Source organism: Marmota flaviventris, chromosome 1 (assembly GCF_047511675.1).
Source record: "Marmota flaviventris isolate mMarFla1 chromosome 1, mMarFla1.hap1, whole genome shotgun sequence".
NCBI lineage: Eukaryota > Metazoa > Chordata > Mammalia > Rodentia > Sciuridae > Marmota > Marmota flaviventris.
The window spans coordinates 87,946,026-87,957,378 of record NC_092498.1 but is presented as its reverse complement, the minus strand read 5'-3'; positions in this window follow the sequence as shown (position 1 = coordinate 87,957,378).

Genomic DNA, 11,353 nt, shown 5'->3' with positions numbered 1-11,353 from the left:
TGATTTGTTAGAGAAAAATCTGCTACCCCAATATACACAGAACAAAGTTAGAGAGGAAGAGCTTAGGTATTGCCTCAGATAGCATCAGGTACCCTTTTATTAGCATGCAAATATCCAAGGTAAATAAATCACTAATGACTCATTCTTAATAGGAGGTATGGTTCATTTAAAAATGCAAACATGATTATTATTCCCAATGGTTTTATAATGTGGGATTTATGGGCTAAACTAAGAACATTGAAAAGAACTTACCTGGGGAAGTTTCTCAGAAAGGTGCCTCTAAAATAACAAGTCATTAATATCTATCTATCTATCTGAAGCTTGCCTAGCATTTGTGAGGCTCTGAATTGGATACTCCAGCAATGCAAAAAACAAACAAACAAAAATCTGTGTTGACTTGGGAGAGTGGTTAAGCTGGGCAGAAAGTCAGAGCTGTACCTTATTGTCAAAACCAGGAACCTTTTTGAGCTTTTGAAGTTTTATGCTATATTTGCAAGTTTGAAGTTTTAAGTAATAATTGACTGAGTTCACTAAACAGCTATCAGGCCCTTTCTTCATAAAACTTAGGCTCCTACACATAACAAAAGTGAAACCAGGGTACTGAGATTTCTCTTCCCTGGGAATTATTGGCAGGTATAGACTTGATTGTGAAATCACATGCTTTGCTTTTATTGCTTTAGCTCAAAGCCTGGAGACAAGACAGGGTAGTAATGATGGAAAGGGCAGTGACTATGTTCTTAGAATAAATATTATATTAGAATATATAATATATTATATATAATATATATTATATATAATATAAATATTATATTAGAATAAATATTATGAAGAAGCAAATTCACAGGTGGGGCTTATCTCTTAACCTTTTCATAGTAGACTAATTCTAGATAGCGGTTGTCTTTAACTTGGCGAGGTTTGATTACTGGTCAAAATAATTTTTTAGGCATTCTGGGGCTATCCCTTTTTCTTTTCTTTTGGAGACTTCATATCCCATTACTCATCTTTCAAAAAGACTTTTTGGCGTAATTTTGTAACTGTATGGTTCTTTGGGGCGGAGGTAGCTTTGATCTCGAGAGATTCGTTCTCTTACCCATTTATTCATTTAACCAATATTTCTCCCAGTGTTTGATAATGAAAATGTTCAAACATTCAGAAAAGTTGAAAGAATTTTACAGTATATATCTACTCTCTCCACCCCACCTAGATTGCATTATCATTCAACTGCTACTGATTAGTTTCTCCTACTGGTCTAAAATTATGCTTAATAAAGCTGTAAAAGGCAGAGTAAGGTCAGGGGAGGAGGAAGGTTTTGATTTGGACCGAAGCATAATTTGTGAAGGGGTCATGTGACTTTGTTCTGGAAAGTTATGTTGGAGTCTCACTATGGAGGACACTGAATTTCATGACAGGAAGTTTATATGTTCTTCCGGTTGTAGTTAGGAGCCATTGAAGGCATTCGAGAAAGAGGATGTCATGTGTTTTAGAAAGCTCATTCGAATGTCAGCATTAGGAGGATCTGAAGTCTGAGAGATGTTAGGAGGCTTTGCAAATGCAGCGGTTATGTTGTGAACAGAATGGGTTGCAGAGAGAAGATAAGGAACACAGGTGGGACTTCAGGACTGACTTCAGGTGTGGACCATTGGTGTCAGAACTTGGACATTTGTGGTAATAGTGGGGTCTCTATGGTGTGGTCCCTATATAAAGAAGTCAGAAGAGGAGGAAGCTATAGACACTGTGGGATTCCAGGGATTGAAACTTGGTGCAAGTTTCAGCTGAGAGTAAGAATATTGTCCTGAAATGTTGGACATCAGCGTCAAGACTGAACAAACAAAAGGACTAGCAATTAGTGCTCAGGTATGAGAATGTTTAGAAAGAGGGAAAGAAGGACAAGAACTGATTATATGGTGTTTTTGGAACAGAAAAAGTACAGGTGTTCAGTTGTCAGTATTTTAATGACTCTTCTGTCAGCAGTGTTCAATTCTTCTTAATAACTTACAACAGACACTAACAAAAAAAAAAAAAAAAAAAAACCTCCCTGCTAATAGAGTGGGGCATAAGTCTTTCCTTTATAAGAGGTGCAGAAAATAGCTGAGGGAGGGGGAAGGAAGAAAGTTAATTTTTTTAATATAGGACTTTTAGAGTATGTAGTGCTTTATTCATGTAAACCACTTCCAAATAGGAATTCAGGTAATTTAATGAATTCGTCTTATCTTTTCACAAGACAAAGACCACTCTATCTGGAATCATAGCAGCCTAACTGATGGCATCCATATTTTCCAAATGAAAACCTCAGGTGTGACCCTTATTCCAGATGCACAATCACCAAGACTTTGTCCAAATAGTAAGTAATCTAAATTCCTCCTTCCCTTCCACTTTAATCCAAGCAGTGTGGTTGAAAAAAAATATTCAGCTCTGTAAACTCATTATAATTACCACTTGCAAGACAAGTGAGATTAGATTTATTTAGAATCTGTTGTGTTGCCAAGGATTGATCCACGATCTTAAGTATATGGTGAGGGCAGGGACTATCTTTTGTTATTATGTAGTAGAAAAAATATATATGTATCATCTCATGTATCCCTCACCATCACAATGAAAGGCAGTTTGCTTCCATTCAGAATGCAAGTACTTTACCTAAACATACAGGGGTTTAAGTGGCAGAAAACACATTTGAAGTAGTGTGTGCACACTCTCAATCCTTCATACTGCCCAAAGGACTAACCTCTCTCAGAAATGCCAGGCCTGCATTGTCTTTCCAAATGCTTCCCAACTCTGTGCCAGGCACTGTGTTGGGCGTTTGCATGTGTGGTTTCCTTGCTGGGGCTACCCTGGTTTGGGAGATGGTTCAACAAGGAAGCCCAAAGCAAAATTGCATAATTACTTATTATGGGATGTCTGTCCTCTTGTCCTGTATTATTTTCACCCAATTTCTTAAACTCTGCCCAAAGGACTAACCTCTCTCAGAAATGCCAACCCCCTAAAAGTGATACGTTCATGAAACCTTCCTCCTTCTCTCAGCATAATAGGTACTTCATTAATTTCCTTAAGCTCATACCTTCAATCCTCATTGTTTGAAGGGTGAAATGGAGAAAAATTAATTTCTGTCATTTGTTTTTTATTGCCAAACTCATGTCTTCCCCCCCCCCCCCCCGGCATCCTCTGTGTGTACATATCTAAGGTTGCGTCTTTTATTTATTTTCCCTTCTATGTGAGGATTTTGGAAGGAGAGTGGACAGAATGTGGGCCCATAGCAAGGTCACTTCAATAGACTTTGTTAGACATAAGAATTGACCTGTTTCTTTAATTCTTGTTTGCTAAGTTACAGGTTGCCAGTTGCGTCGTGGGCAATGGGGTTTGCACTTTGAGTGGGATCATGATCCAATGAGGAGTTAACGAGAGCAGGGTTTATGGGTAGTGGGTTATAGAGAGAAGCCTTGGAGACCTATTCTAGCACTTACCCAATCTTCCTGGAGTTACTGGGTTTTGTGCATATGTCTGCCTTCTTTTCTAGAATGAGGGCTCCTTGAAAGTAGGTGCTCTCTCTTTTTCATTCTCATAATTCTGGCAAATTACCTCACCCTATAGGATATGTCCAGAGAATCTCTAATGAACTGAGTGCTGTTGGAGAAGACAAAGTTACTTTCATGGCGAAAAATGGAAGTGCCTGGTTATTTGAACGGACCAAGAGATGGTTTTGTTCAGCGCTGAGGGAAGATAGGAAGGTTGTAGGGAAAGACCTGGCTGGGCAAAAACCCATTAGCTCCTAAGTCAGGCAGCATGAAATGAAGAAAGTCAAAGGCACATCTGGACTCTATGAGTTTTGCATTCGACACAAGAGAAAAATGGCAGCCACAATCAGTTCTGAAAGTGAAGACTATTCCTGACTGAGTTTCTTGGTGAAGAATATTATTCTCAAGCAGCTAATCAACTGGAAATAATTTGTATCATGTTATTTTGTTTCTCCCCTTCTCAGTGTTGGAGTATTTGTGGAATTTATTTGGCTTGGAAGACAGTGACCTTCTTGTGCCACTGTGACCCAGGGGCTTCCTGAACTGGCAGAAGGCAGTGCTTGCCGTGACATCAGGAGTTCTTCCTCAGTTCACCATAAACACGTACCTAAGTGTCAGGGTCTGAAGAATCTAGACTTTGTTTCAAAGGAAAATGGCTGGAAGCCACTGATTGAGAATTTGCTGATAGGGATTGATTTTTTAAAAAATCTGTGCTCAAAATATATGTAATTGAACCGGTTTTGTGGCACAGACCCCAAAATAGCCTTTCTTAGGGACCTGGTTTTACATATACTGACCCAAGTGTATGGGTTCAAGGCCTCAGAGTGAGCTTTGGAGCTCACTCTCTCATCCGGGTGGCCTGCACAAATCAGCACTATGACTCACACCCTACAGTAGTTTTATCTGATCTTCTTGGCTGCTGTTTTAAATCATAGAAATTCCAAGCTGGGAGAGGATGTTGAGAATTATACTGCTCATCTAACCTCTTTACAAATTCAGGAACTGCAGTCCAGAGGGAGGAACAAATTGACAGACCCAAGGATACACCTGTTGACACAGTCACAGCTGGGACTTGAACTGGTGTGTGGGCAGGAATTGTGGCAGAGGGCTTTCTTGTGTGTCTCAGAACAATATGGAGGGCCTTAGTTCCCCTGCATGGTCTGACTTTATTTTCTCTTCTCTGTATATTTTATGGTCCTCCCTTAATATTTCGGGTTTTTTCAGTACACTTTTCAAGTGGGATGTTAAAGCTCACTGATCAAAGACCACTAGGAATACACTTGTAATGGCATAAAGTTGGTTTTCTTAGTTCCCTTGCAACAAAGGAGCTCCCAGACCCTGAGGTTTGGGGAGCTAGGAGGAGGTTTCCTCCAGATATGGCCTTGCGTTATGGGAGTCAAGGGAAGAATCCATCGGGAGAATTGGCTGATGACAAGTTGCCTGGGAAGTTGGGCAACTAACTTTCTCAGCAGTCTCCGTTCAGGAGGTGGGAGGGACCATCAAACCAATATCATTGGTAAGAAAACAGCAGTAACTCAGAAGAAAGGATTGCCAGTCATTTTATAAGTGTGACCTTGATTGTGTTGAAATACTGCAGTTTTCTGCTAGGAGCATCTCAGTCTGATCAGGAGCAAGTCCAATTTGTACTTTCTTGGGGATCTTATTCTCTCTCTTTGTTTCTGTCTGTCTATCTGTCTCTCTCGTTCACTGTCTCACACACACACAGACTCACCCAGATCCCATAGATGCTAGTTAAACTCATGGCACAATCTAGTACTTGGAGATCTTGGTGGTATCATCATTCACCCACCCTAGTCTAAGTCAGATGGAAGTCAGGCAGATTCTTTGTTCTATTTCAGCTGTCCCTTTTCATCACTCACGGGGCTCTACCTGTTCTCCCTTCTTGGTATTTTCCAACCAGCCCTGACCATCCTGTGGTATTGCCATTTCCCCACCTTCATTCAAGCTCCCATCATCTTTGTTCTGGATCACTGTGAAGCCTGCTAACTTTCCAGTCCAGGCCTGTCCTTGCACTATGGCCATGATATTCTTTTCAAAATGTCAAGCCCTTCAACCGTTCCTAGTCACTAAGGAAAAAGGTAAATTTCTTAGCACATCTTACAAGACTCTGCATGACCAGTCCTCCATTGACTCCTCTAGGTTCTATTCTGTTCCTTCTCCATTTCCTCCATGTGCTATGTCCTGCCTCTTGATTGGTTACCTGTTGCTGCCTAACACCTTTTTAAAAGGCATAAATCCATTCCCCCACCTCTGCAATTCAGAGCAATAACACCAAATGAGGGGAATGGCGAGATTCACTTAGCTAGGAGTTGAGACCAAGGTTGGAAACTTGCCTGGAGATTTACAGAAGTCCAAGCAAGAGTTGACAAGGACTAGATTAGTCTGAAGATGTAATAATAGAGAGAAGCCGGTGGGGGTTTGAAAACCATATAGGAAATTCAGTGGGTGATTGCTGCGAGAAGCAGCAAAGGGTAAATAGACAAGTCAGGAATAAATCCTAAGTTCCTAGCTTTAGGATTTGACAGCATACAGCTATTTCCAACCAAGACAGAAAACAGAGAAGGAAGGATAAGTTCAGGGAAAAAGATAATACATTTGGTTTTTGAGTTCTTAATTATTTTTAATCTTTGTCAATACAATACATATATATATAGGTGAAAATCTGAGTAATAGTTCTCATAATAAACCCATCCTTCATTTATCTCTGAGACTTCCTCCTATATTTTCACCTATTATAGTGCTTTTACCTGTCATTATATTTATCTTCAAATTCTGTTTTTGTTTTTTTTGGTACTAGGGATTGAACCCAGGGGCACATAACCACTGGGCCACATTCCCATCCCTTTTTTGTATTTTATTTATAGACAGAGTCTTACCAAGTTGCTTAGGGTCTTGCTAAGTTGCTGAGGCTGACTTTGAATCACAAGATCCTCCTGCCTCAGCCTCCTGAGCCACTTTCATTGTTGTTAGATGGAAAGTGAGCAAATGGTTTGCAGAGAATGCAAGCAGAACATAAATGAAACACAAACCAATTCACATTACAGAACAGCAAAAAGGAAACAGAACACAATCCTTTTAGTTGAAGTCATGACACAATCTAGTACTTGGAGATCTTGGTGGTACCACCATCTACCCACCCTAGTCGAAGTCATGCATGCAGCTTATCTCCAATTTCTAAGTAACCTGCCTAGTCCTGTTTTCTTGTTAGAAAATTGTACTTTTTGTTACTTTGAAGTGTTTTCTATTCACCTCCTATTCAACAAGGTGAGAACTTAGCACTTTTATGTACTATATCTTCCAACTTACCCTGATTATAGAGTTTTCTTTCTTTCTTTCTTTTTATTTTTCTTTCTTCTTTTCTTTTTTCCTTTTTTTTTGCTAAGTCAATATCTAATGCTCACCTTATTATGCAAATATTGCTCATGGCTGAGCCAAGTAGCTTACTATAATTGCAATCCCTTTCTTGTACGTTTTAATATACCCCCTTTACAACTGCCTATTTTTGGATTTTTCCAAATGCTTTTTAAAAATGACATTCTGCTGTTTACTAAATGCAACGACTTCTCTTACCTCCTTAAGAATGTATGTAATTTTCCCCCAAGTTATTCTGTTTGGTGCATTGCTGTTACTTCTGAGTTTTTTTTTCCCCCATGTAGTTCCTTTTGCATTTTCTTCCAAGTTGGCAGTTTTCCTGTGGTTCCTTGCAATCTGTTTATGTAAGTGTGAGAAACTAAATTGCTGGTTGGAAGCTCCATTGTGTTGAAGGGACCTGTCAGCAGTTAGTTGTTGGAGTCCAACACATTTCGTCAGAGGACCCCATGTCTGCATTTCTAGGATCCAGCTCTTGTAGGGAGGAATCCTGCATAGGGTGAGGAGGAGGTGTATGGTCGTGGTTGCCAAGTCAGCACTCCGTGTTCCAAGGCTGGGGGTGTTGGTGTGTAGATTTAGTTTTCAGGAGGGTTGCCTCTTCTTCACCATTTCTCACAGTCCCAGGTCCAGACTGTTTCTGTTTCAATTTTCTGAAGAATAAGTTTTCTCTAGAATAAGTTGTTCCCCTGTTCTGTTAGCAGGAGGAGAAGCCCTGAGGACTTGTCAGTGTTGAGGGACATCATTCACCTCTGCTTCTGGCTTCAGGCTTCACTTAGCACTCTGCAGTGTCCAGTACTTTCCATTTTGAGCCTTTCCACTGTTCTGCAACGTGAACTGTCTTGTGTTTCATTTATGTTCTGCTTGCGTTCTCTGCAAACCATTTGTTCACTTTCCATCTAACAACAACAAAAGTTTAATCTGCCTCATTTACTCTTGTCTCTCCTGTTTTCTTGAGTCATGGACTTTGTGCCTTTTTTATTATTTTTTTTTTAAATTTTTAGTCGTAGATGGACACGATACCTTTATTTTATTTATTTACGTGGTGCTGAGGATCGAATGCCATGCTCCATGCATGTGAGGCAAGCGCTCTACCATTGAGCCACCACCCCTGCCCCACTTTATACCTTTTAAAAATGTCTTTACTCTCATTTTTAGGGAGGTTTCATGTGGGAAGAGAAATAAATAAGAGCATTTATTTCACTGTTTTAGCAGAAGGATTGGGTTCTGTTTCAAGGTGTTGAATTTAATAAACCCTCAGGACATCAGGTGGAAGTGTCATGCTGGCGATTAGATTGATGAACCTGAAGCTTTAAAGAAGAGCTGATCTGAGTGGTAACAGCAGACAGTCCTAGTGGATGACCACCCTGGAGAGTGTGTGTGGGGGTGAGATAAGCTGTGGACAGGGATGGAAACCTGACTCCATAATTAAAGGCAAGGTAGACAAAGAGGAAACTATGAAAGAGAAAATTCTAGAAGACCCATGAAAGCACAGATTACAGAAGACAAGACAATGATAGAGTTATAAAAGGGGCAATGGGAACATGTCAGAAAAATCAATTATAGGCTGAAATGTTTGTTTTGAATTTGGAAATATGGGTATCATATTAATGATCAATCATTAAATTGTAGCAAGATATTATGGACAGTTGTTAGAAGGCAGCAGGAAACAGTGAAAGTATATATATTTTCTTCAGGTACTGCTGACAGAGCAATACTAGAAATTATTTCAGTGACTCAAGAACCAGACAAACCAGTCTGTGGGCTTGTTCTCTTGTCTCCATCTTGGATAGCTGCATGTTAGATTTTAAAATCCTCAGTGAGGAGATTCAATAAGTGTATGCCCTTTGATTATGCACATGTAGACATTTTGGTTGGTTTGGCTTTAGAGTTCCTTTCCCATGCCCAACTATTCCTCATCATTCCCATATGAGACTTAAGATTCTGCATATAGTAGTTGAAGTCGATACATTTGTGTATATGATGAAAAGTTCTAAGATGCTCTGTATTGCTGAAACCCATTTAATTTTACTTAATTCAGAATTTCCCAAACATTTTTCATTTATCTTGTTGTACTAGATTTCTATAAAGAACCTTGTGGGAAATCCTGGCTTACAACAAGGCCAGACATATCTTACTTAAGCAATCAGTCTCTCTTCCCTTTTCCATTTTCTTGCTAACCACTCAAAAATTTCACTTAAATGCCTAACAGGAAACTTAAAGTAGAACTCTTGGGGCTTTGTATCTTCCCCCTCCATTCCAACTCTATCCACAGTGTCCCCAAATTCCATTAGTGGCTTTTCCATCCATGTATTAGTTTCCTAGAGCTGGTTTAACCAAAGACTACAATTCGGGCAACTTGAAACAATAGAAATTTCTTTCCTCATAATACTGGACTATGGAGAAGTCCATACATGATGTGTCAGCAAGTACACCCACTCTGAAACCCTTAGGGGAAAACTCTTCCTGCTTCTTTTACCTTTTGGTGTTTAGCAGTGATCCCTGGCATTCCTTGGCTTGTGGATGCACCTCTCCAGACTCTGCCTGTGTTGTTATGTGGCTGTTGTCTTCTTCTGTGCTACTCCATTTTTGTTGGTGTTCTCTGTATTTCTTGCTGCTTCTTATAAGGATGTGAATCATGTTGAATTGAAGTTCCACCCCACTCCAGTATTACCTCATCCTAACAACACAGTTTAACTCATAAACGATGCAGTCCCTTTGCGGGGCGGGGGGAAACTAGATTTTTTTTGTGTGTGTTATGATTTGAATGTCTCTCAAAAAATTCGTAGACTTAATCCCTAAATTCATGTGAATGATTTTTGGAGGTGGGGGCTTTGGAAGGTAGTTGGGTTAGATGAAGTCATGAGCATGGGGCTCCTGTGATGTCATTAAGGCTTTATAGAAGAAGAGTAGGAAAGGGGCTGTGGCTGGGGCTCAGTGGTAGAGCACTCGCCTAGCACATGCAAGGCCCTGGGTTCGATCCTCAGCACCACATAAAAATAAATAAAATAAAGGTATTAAAAAAAAGAAGAGTAGGGGAGACCCAAGCCAACCTGCTCACTCTGTCTGACCGTGCTATGTCCCATGCCGAGTTGTGATGCAGCAAGAGGGCCCTTCCTAGATGTCCACCAGATGCTGTTGCCATGCCCTTGGACCTCCTAGCCTCCAGGGTCACCAATTAATTCCTGTTCATTATAAATAATCCAGTATCAGGTGTTTTGTTAGACAAAGATGTTATCTCTGTTTTTCCTCTCAGTCATTATATCTTACCTACTAACCAATATTGCTGGGTCTGCCTTGAAAATGCAGCTGACCATTTCTCACCAGCTCCATTGCTACTCCCTGGAGCAGCCCCACCCTCTTGCATCGCTCCTGAATCATTTCATTGGACTCCTAGTCAGTGCCCTACTTCCATTCTTATTCTTCTAACATCTCCCTGCCGGATAGCAGCCACTTTGATCACTTTATGAAGTGCATCAGACAATATTACTCTTTTGCTATAACTCTCCAGTCGTCTCCCATTGTTAATCCTTATGCAGACAGAGAAGCCTACAAGTTTGAGCCCTGTCCCTCTCTCCCACCTTATCATGAGCACCCCCTCTTCCATTTGCTGTGCTCCCAATAGCCATCAAGCAAGCTTGTCTGCACCTGAAGGATTTCACACTTTCTTCAAGGCTGGTTCTTCCCATTCCCAGGCCATCTACTAGAAAACGCATTTCCTGACCTTTGTTAGTCCAGATGCTCTTCTGAGAGTACACAGAGTAGGGTGCAGGATTTAGATGTTTCTCCAACATGTGTGTTGCAGGAATAAAAGTCACAGAGTATATGATGCAGAATTGTTATTAAGATTGCACAAGAGCCAGGCTTGGTAGCACATACCTATAATCCCAGAAGCTCGGGAGGCTGAGGCAGGATGGTGAGTTCAAAGCCAGCAAAAGTGAGGCCCTAAGCAACTCAGCGAGAACCTGTCTCTAAATAAAAGATTAAAAAAAAATGGCTGGAGATGTGACTCAGTGGTTGAGGGTACCTGAGTTCAATCCCTGGTACCAAAAAAAAAAAAAAAAAAAAAAAAAGATTGCATAGGGAAAGACTTTCCTGGTCAAATGTTGTTGATTTGTGAAATACTGGGCTTTAAGTAGGACTTCCCAAAAACAGTAGTTTAACTCTGTGGGGATATATATGTAGTAATTACAAAGTTACCTGACCCCAGTAGCACATTTTGGGAAATCCTGGTCTGGGGGCTATCATTAGGTCTTTGGAGGCTGATTAGGATTGGCTATTGTAGGGAGGAAAAAGTCATATCTTTTCCTTGCCCAGCACAAGGTTCAAGGCTGAGACCCCCTATAATATAAACAACAATAGATGAGCAAGAGAAGAGCATAGAAAATTTATTTAACAAAGTTTTAAGTGACACAGGAACCTTCAGAAAATGATGACCCAGAGACCTGGGGAAAGCT